Below are 9,495 nucleotides of genomic sequence, written 5' to 3' on the forward strand. Positions count from 1 at the left end.
TTAGCATAAGGCTGCAACAAAACAAAATATGAAAAAGTGAGTTTCCTAGTACATAGTAGTCAACAACAACCAAGGTGCAAACCTTGTGGCATCATACTCAAGAATACTTGAGCTTGTAAATGCTGTCAAAGGTGTTTTAACTTAGTACTGAGTTAAGGGTCTAAATAGTTATGTCAATGCAATATTTTAATTTTTCCTATTTAATAGATTAGCAAAGATTTCTAAATTCACATTCTTATTATGGGGTATTGAATGCAGATTAAAGAGGTACTCCGCCCCTAGACATCTTACCCCTAAGGATAGGGGATAAGATGTCAGATAGCTGCGGTCCCGCTGTTGGGGACCCCCGGGATCGCCGCTGTGGCACCCCGCTATCATTACTGCACAGAGCGAGTTCGCTCTGTGCATAATGATGGGAGATACAGGGGACGGAGCAGCGTGACATCATGGCCCCGCCCCTCATGACATCATGACCGGCCCTTAAATGCAAGTCTATGGCAGGGGACGTGACAACCGCTACACCCCCTCCCATAGACTTGTATTGAGGGGGTGGGCCGTGACGTAACTATGCTCCGGCCCCTGTATTGCCCGTCATTACGCGCAGAGCGAACTCGCGCGGTGCCGCAGCGGCAATCCCGGGGGTCCCCAGCAGCGGGACCCCGGTGATCTGACATCTTATCCCCTATCCTTTGGATAGGGGATAAGATATCTAGGGGCGGAGTACCCCTTTTAAGGCTTTTTTTCCCCCTAATTTTAGTGCAAGGTTGCAGCATACCAGAATGTAAAAAAATTATAGGGTCTGAGGACTTTCTAAATGCATTTTAAGTATTGGCGTCGACTTACCAACATCTGCCATAGAATGTGTTAGTAAACCATCATTAACCAGGATTGGTGAAAGCAATATATTATACTTGAGTCCAAAAATGCTGTGTATAGGGGGGAGCATTAGATTTTGTATTTCATGGATAAACCTCTCTTCAGTGACATGGGTGCATCCTAAAGGGGTAAGTGTCGGTCCACAGCTCAGTCTTACACCCATGCTGCCCTCGGGCTACCAATTGAGAACAACATATACCTTAAATAGACCACATATTCAGGAACACCAAAGCCACCACCACTAACTGAATATGGGCAATAAGTCCCATTACCAAACAAGGTACAGACTAGAACCAACTTAACTCTAATAGTCTAACAGGTAAGACATACAAGTTACACCCACGGAGATGCTTGGGTTCTTTAGGGCATCGAAGCAAAACTATTAACAATTTAAGCTTTAATCCCTCAAGGACCCAACTAATTTGTGCTTTGATATGTTATAATTTTTTCATCCTCTCTTTCTAAGACCAGACACCCAACAAAACACTAGAGGCAGAGAGCTCTCTGGCCCTAGTGTGAAGAAAGAAGAGAAGAACTGGCACTATTTCATTGGAGGCACCAAGAGTGAGCACTCGCAGAGGGAGCGTGTGCTCGCTGCGTGCTGTAGAAGAGACTCTGACACACAGGTACTTAGTGCATGAGTAGTCAAACACACAGCGGGCCAAGCGCTGACGTAAAGGAGATTGGCATAAAGGGCCCGGGGAATTAGCACCATAAAAGGCACAGATGAAGCAGCTTAAGGTATGGTTGAATTACACTACTAAGCAGCTTTCACATACTGGGCATAATTTTAGGGGGTAAATTATGGTGACAGTGGCGCTCTAAGGAGTTGACATTGGTAAGAGTCATCTGAGCCCTGTTCACTAAGGGTTAACAGAAATGTGTTTTCTTCCTATTTTTGGAAGAAACTAGATGAGGCTTGTCACTGTATTGGCTGCATCAGGCTGTAGGATGAGTGTGTCTAGTGACTGACTCCATTTTCATAGTTTATGGATAAAAGGCAGAGTAAAGATAGGCCGTGTTATCGCTCAAGCCTTGTTCTTCTGTAATGATAACTGTAAGCAAAGGTCATCTGTACAATTGTATTTCGGGACTGGGTCCCATTAATTAGACATGACCCAGAATGTTTCTAAGAACGGGGACTTTACTATGCTAAATTCTATTACATATGCAGCAAGAAGATATAAAGATGCTGATGGAGTTGAGTCTTAATGAACCCAAGTTTTCAGTATGCGAAAACAAATGTGATTTGTCATGACTAGCTTCTCATATTCTGGTGACCTTTTCATTCACATTAGAAAATGCTGTTCACAGTGAGTTATTTATTTATTGACTTTATGGCTATGAATGTCACCATCATGTGTATATTTGTCACTTCTGTCATAAAACATCACATCAGTAATCCTACATACTCGTAATGTGAGATGATGTCATTGGTTGATAGAATGAATAAATCATGAATAGATAAATATTAAAAATCCACTTCCAATGTACTGCGGAGCAGTAACTTATGTGGACTGTTTCTGAGGATGCGAAAGAACGGAGTGTTAGTATCAGTGACCTGAACTTCATATTTCCAGAATATAAATAAGATATCATCTGCGTGTAGATATTGATTGTCAGCCATTTTGACAAAATGTTGCCACTGCAGCTGAGCAGAAAAAAAGTTCAGAATTTTTTTTTATTTAGGCTCTGTTCACATCTGTGCAATGACTTCCATTAATTAAATAAAGATGTAGATGTCAGCCAGATCTCTAATATGACTGATCTGAATGTTACCCGATGGACCCCATTGACTTATTTTGAGGTGTGTGAGTATTAAGGCTACATTCACACCTAATTTCTCAATCGGCTCCATTGGGGGACACAGGCTGTGGGTGTATCTTGCTGTCTCTAGGAGGTGTGACACTATGGTAACAAAAAAAAGTCAGCTCCTCCCAGCAGGATATACCCAACTTCAGGCTCTGAGCTAATCAGTTTAAGCTTAGTGTCTGAAGGAGGTGGACATGGGCTGGATTCTTCAGTCCAGGTCTTCTGTTTTTTATTTTCCTAGTATAGGGATGTGTTAGTTTTTTATTCCCTTTCTTTTCCGTTTTCAGGAACTGCGGTTCACTGTTTCCCCATTGCGAGTTACCCCCCCCCCCCTCGCCAACGGTCAGCGCCGGGGTGGTACTTTATGGATCTGGGTCCCCCAATGTCTCTGCTCGCCTCGCTCGCGCATAGCAGCTAGGCGTGATGCAGGGACCATAAGCTGGCTGAAGACTTCACTGAAGACTCCATTAGGTAAGTTCTTCTGACTGAGGTAAGTACTTTCCCTCCTTTTTTACCTCCATAGGTACGGACTCGCAACCTCTGGAGACCCCCTGTTTTTGGCCCACCCTCAGTTTTATGGGGCTGCATTTTACAGGGGCTGCATCTTTTTATTGGGGGAGCAGTGGCACCTAAGGGGGCATATATTACAGGGCACTTTACTTCTGGGGGCACTTTATTTTACTGTGTGTGTGCTTGGTGCAACTGCTTCAGCGCCTTATATGCGGCTGTTTGCCGCGGCGCTGTTCGGGCCAGCGCCGGCTTACTTTCGCTTTGCTTCAGCGCCTTATCCTCTTACAGCCGCGGCCCCGCTTCGAGCCGGGCGCTTCTGCGCTTGCTTACTTTCACTTTCGCCCGCTCATTTAGGCCGCCCGCTCTATTCCCCCAAGCGCTATGCGGACTGGACATGGCGCTCGGGACAAGGAGCAGGCGCCATTATAGTCCTTCTCGGCCGGTCTTAGCTCCGCCCACAGGACTGGGAGCTTCCAGGGGCATGAAGCAGCCCCCAATCAGCACCGTGGGCGCGATTTTCACAATGTTGGGGCCTGTTACTGGGTGCCTTACTTCGGGCACGCCCCTCCCTTTCTATTGGCTGGTCTTTTTTAGTCTCCTTAGCTGCACAGAGTGAGTTATCACTGCAGCTAACAGGGGACACAGACCAGGGTGAGAAGGCTAGTCCCTCTCTCTATCCCTTTTTCCACCATTATGTCCACTCCCAGAGCTGTTATTCCCTCTAGTCAGAAACCTGGAACATCAGTGACTTGTTATTTTTGTAAGCACTGTAATACCAAGATGTCTGGCTCTGCTGAGCCCACTTGCCCTGCCTGCTCCACTGCTCCCCCAGACCCCCTGGTACCTCCTGATGCCCTTTCGGTCCAGGTGGGTTCAGCCGCTCCACCACCCTGGGTTTGTCCCTGACCCAGTATATGGCTGACTTGACCCAAGTCTCCCGTTTGGTGGCTGAGGCCTCCTGGGTAGTGTTGTCTGCCCTGAAGGGGTCTTCCCTGCGCGGGACCTCTGAGAGGGCCCGCTCCTTGTTCATGCTTCACACTCTTACAAGCGTACTAGAGGTGCCTCGTCTGACTCTTCAATTGAGTTTTCAGATAGACGTGGGCGTTCCCCTTGTGGGTCCCGCCCCCCTGTCATCTGGGCACGTACGTCGCTCCTCCAGAGGATGTTCTTGGATTTGCCGCTCTGCCACGCCAGAGCTGCGTACCCGGTCAGGGTCGCCCCCCTCCAGGACTGCCTCTACTCATTCACTTCCCGTGGTGAACAAGTGGACGAGGCTTCCGAGCCGGCATCTGACTCAGAATACCGCTCGGCTCAATTGCAACGGTGAACTCATTGGTGCAAGCCATAAGAGACACCCTTCACCTAGAGGACCCAGGATCTTCGGATGTCTATCCAGAAGTATCCTTTCATTGTGCTAAGCCAGCACCTCAAAGGTTCAGCTCTCACGCTGACTTCGACGACATTCTGGAATCTGCATAGAAACATCCAGACAAGAGGTTCCCGGGAATCAAGACAATCCAAGAACGTTACCCATTTGTCAAGGACCTTGTCGCTAAGGTGGTTTCCCCTCCCTCAGTGGATCCACCAATCTCCCGGATCTCTAGGGTGACTACACTGCCTCTGGCAGTTGCCGCTGCCTTCAAGGATCCCACAGACAAGAAGGTAGAATCCTTAGCGAGGTTTGCTTCTGAAGCAGCTGGCTCTTCTCTTCTTCCCATCTTCGCCTCGACATGGGTGTTCAAGGCCCTGTCGGAGTGGTGCCAAAAGCTCCATCAGGATATCTTAGCGGGATCCCCCTCCCCCCAGAGGATCTAACTGCTCTGCCTCTCCAATGCTCTAAAGCTGGGGACTTTCTGTGCGCAACCTCCGCGTAGTCAGCCCGTTGTTCTGCCTTTGCTGTGGGTCACCTAGCGGCTCTCCGCCGTTTTATGTGGCTTAAAGCTTGGAATGCGAATGCCGTTTCCAAAAGTTCTCTCACCGAGCTTCCCTTTTACGGGTGGCAGTCTTTTTGCCGACCGCCTCGATGAGATTATCTCCGTGGCAACGAGAGGTAAGAGTTCCTCAAAATAAGGCTCGCCCTACTTCCCAATGGAAGTCCTTTTTCCTTTCAGTCATTTCGGACCTCTGGTTCAAGCGAAGGGTCCGGGCAGGCGCCCTCACGGGACAAGAAGGCTCCCTCGTGCCGGGCACGCCCGGCTTGGAAGTCGGACTCCAACTGGTCCGGCCGTTTTGCGCCCAAATCGGGCAACCGCAAGCCCATTTTTGCTGAAGTGAGGCCCCCACCGGCGTTTTCTTTCGGGCGGGAGGTCGTCTCTTGTTTTCTGAGACATCTGGACTTCACACATTCAGGACTCTGGGGTCAGGGATGCAGTGTCCAACGGTTACTGGATCGAATTCGCCTCCCTTCCGAGGGATCGCGTTTTTCGATCCCGGGACCCCCGGTCTCCTCCTCTGGTGAAGCAATTTCAAGCGGCTCTCCAGTCTCCGCTTCTCCAGGGGGTTATCGTCCCCGTTCCTACTGGGGAAAGTTTTCAGGGTTTCTATTCAGATTTTTTTGTGGTCCCCAAGATGGACGGTTCTGTGCGACCAATCCAACTGTCACCTTCTCATCCACCACTTCAGAATGGAATCTCTCCGTTCGGTGGTGGTGTCCCTGGAACAAGGGGAGTTACATTCATCGGTGGACATCAAGGATGCCTACCTCCATGTGCCAATATTTCCGGGCCATCATCGGTACCTCCGCTTGCAGTTCTGGAGGGGCACTTTCAATTCGTAGCCCTCCCCTTTGGTTTGGCCACGGCTCCTCGGGTCCTTACAAAGATCCTTGCGCCAGTGTTGGGCCTGTTTGGTCGAGGGGAATCTCGGTGATATCCTATCTGGACGACCCTCTCATCAAGGCTCCGACCAGAGCCCAGACTCTGGAGAATCTGGACGTCACTCTCCACTCTCTGACTCGCTTCGGGTGGATGGTCAACTGGAACAAGTCAGTCTTCTGCCCTACCCAGTCTCTAACCTTCATGGGACTTCGATTCGACGGCCTCTGCCCGCATTTGTCTTCTGCCGGACAAACGTCTGGCGCTCTGGTCGGGGGTCGGACCCAGGTGTCAGTCTCCATCTGCACAGTATGGACGTCCTGGGTCGGGTGGTGGCAACTATGGAGACCATACCCTTTGCCCAGTTTCATTACCTCTCCCTTCAACTGGCGATTCTCTTTTGATGGAACAGGTCTCCTCTGTTCCTCGATCGTCAGATTGTTCTCCCTCACAGGGTCCGTCAGTCTCTGCTCTGGTGGCTCCGCTCCCCCCTTCTTCTCCAAGGGCGGTCATTTCTTCACCTTCTCTGGCAGGTTGTTACAACGTTTGCCAGCCTGTAGGGCTGGGGCGGCGTGTTCAGGGATTGGACGGTCCAGGGACTCTGGTCTCCCCTGGAGACCCCTTTTTCCGATAAACATATTGGAATTATGGGCGATTCTTCTTTGTCTTCTTCATTGGGAGTCCCGTCTTCAGTCTCGTCCTGTCCGCATTCAGTCGGACAACACCACGGCCGTGGCGTACATAATCGACACACATTCCGGGAGTATTCAACTGGGAAGCGGACTTCCTCAGTCGGTCCTCACACGACCCCGGCAAGTGGTCTCTTCATCAATAGGTCTTTACGCAGCTCTGGGGCTTCCGGACGTGGACCGCTTCGCGTTCTGGCACAATAGGAAGATCCTTCCGTTTGTGTCCAAGTTCCGGGACCCTCAGGCTCTGGACGTGGACGCCCTAGTGATTCCTTGGGCGGGGTTCACCCTACCTTATCTATTCCCTCCTCTTCCGCTCCTTCCTAGGGTGCTGAGGAAGCTCAAGGCAGAAGACGTCCTCGCCTTTTTGGTAGCTCCAGATTGGCCCCGAGGGTCGTGGTGCGCCGACGTAGTAAGGCTCCTTAACGACTCTCCTCTGCGCCTTCCGCTCCGCCTGGTCCTACTCTCTCGGGGTCCTCTTGCCACCTCATTTTACAGTCGCTGCATTGGTTGGCGTGGCGGTTGAGACCGCGGTTTTGAGGGCCTGCGGGTTCTCTTCCCAGGTCATTCACACCATGCTCTAGGCTCGTAAGCCCTCCTCCACACAAATTTACCACCGTACTTGGCGGTTTTTATTTTCGTTGGTGTGAAGCTCAGGACTTCTTCCCGGTGACCTTCTCGGTTCCCCGTCTTCTCTCCCTTTTTTGCAGTCGGGGTTGGAACTGGGGTTGTCTCTCAGTTCCCTTAAAGGTCAGGTTTCGGTCCCTGGTTTCTATTTCTCATGTCCGGACCTTCATGTAAGGAGTGGCGCACGCTGCTCCTCCTTATTGGTCACCTTCTCCCCCTTGGGACTTGAACTTGGTTCTGAGTGCCCTCCAGAGTGAACCCTTTGAGCCCCTTAGAGAGGTGTCTCTCCCCCTCTTTTCTGGGAAAGTGGCATTTCTTGTTGCTATCACCTCTATCCGGAGGGTGTCTGAACTGGCAGTTCTTTCCTGCCGTTCTCCATTTCTGGTGATCCACCAGGACAGGTCGTTTTCCGGCCAGTTCCTTCCTTTTTGCCTAAGGTGGTCTCGGTCTTTCATCTCAATGAGGACTTTGTCCTCCCGTCTTTTTGTCCGGCTCCTTCTCATCCTAAGGAGCGTTTACTACACAAGCTGGTTGTAGTTTTGGGCTGTTCGGTCTTACCTCTCCATCACTTCTTCGTTTCGTCAGTGTGATTCCTTTGTCGTCCTTACGGAAGGTCGTCGCAAGGGACAACCTGCTTCCAAGGCCACCATTTCTCGGTGGATTCGGTCCGCCATTGCGAAGCCTATCGCTGCAAGGGGAAGATTCCTCCTTTCAGGGTTGTGGCTCATTCCACATGTTCTGTTGGGCTTCCTGGGCTCTCCAGAGTAGAGCTTCGGCCTCGCAGATTGCAGGGCGGCTACCTGGTCGTCTTTGCACTCTCTCTCGAGGTTTTTCCGAGTTCATACTTACGCATCAGATGATGCTAGTCTGGGTCGTAAAGTGTTGCAGGCGGCAGTGGATCTGCCCACACAAGGGACGGCTTTGGTACGTCCCACGGTCTGTGTCCCCCAATGGATCCTTCGAGAAAGAGAGATTTTACGATAAGTGTTAAAAAAATCTCCTTTTTCAGCCTAAGGTTGTTGGGGGGGGGGGGGCGGGAAAACCGGGCGCTCCCGTACCCCAGCTGGACCGGCGCTGAAATCCATTTACTTTAATGAGACCCGTATCCGGTTTTGTGACCAGACCTAAAATCTTAGTATGCTACGGTTTTAGGTCCGGTCAGGAAACCGCATACAGGTCAAAAATGAGCTGACAGGAGTCACCGTTTGACTCTGGTTGGCTCATTAAAGTAAATGGATTTCAGTGCTGATTCGGCTGGGGTACGGAAGTTTTCCGGATCTGACAACTGTAGGCTGAAAACGAGGTGTGAATGCAGCCTGAGGCTGCAGTCACATCTCGTTTTTACATTACGGGTGCCGGATCCGGCTTGCGGAGGGGAAAACCGGGCTCTCCCGTACCCCAGCCGGACCGGCGCTGAACACCATTCACTTTAATGAGCCGACCGTAGTCAAACGGTGACTCTGGTCGGCTAATTTTTTACCCGTATGCGGTTTCCTGACTGGAACTAAAACCGTAGTATACTATGGTTTTAGGTCCGGTCACAAAACCGGATATGGGTCAAAAATGAGCTGACCGGAGTCACCGTTTGACTCCGGTCGGCTCATTAAAGTGAATGGAGTTCAGCACTGGTCCGGCTAGGGTACGGGAGAGCCCGGTTTGCCCCTCCCCAGCCACATCCTGCACCCGGAATGTAAAAATGAGATGTGAATGCAGGCTTAGTCAAGTTTTTCATCATGTCTGATTTAGTAATCTCACTATTAAAGTGTCAGAATGCCAAAAAAAATAAACACTGGAAGCTTCAAGGTATTGTCCTTTTTACTATTAATTCTGTTGACCAGGGAACATAGGGGGAGAAGAAGAGTGGTATGGAGGAAAAGTGGTGCAGTTGCCAATAGCAACCATATTCCAGCTTTTAACTTATATTTAACCCCTTAATCAACATTCTATCCCCATGAATCTACTATCCATAATCTCTTATGTTATTACTCTCTAGAAAAACATCCAGGTCCCCCTTGAACTTGTTTGAGTCAGACATCACAACATCTTGTGGCAGAGAGTTTCATAGTCTCACTGCTCTTACAGTAAAGAATCTCTCTGTGATGATGGTGAAACCTTCTTTCCTTTAGATTTAGAGGATGCTCTTCAAGACATGACTACCCTCATGTAAT

Source organism: Hyla sarda, chromosome 1 (genome assembly GCF_029499605.1).
Source record: "Hyla sarda isolate aHylSar1 chromosome 1, aHylSar1.hap1, whole genome shotgun sequence".
Classification (NCBI taxonomy): domain Eukaryota; kingdom Metazoa; phylum Chordata; class Amphibia; order Anura; family Hylidae; genus Hyla; species Hyla sarda.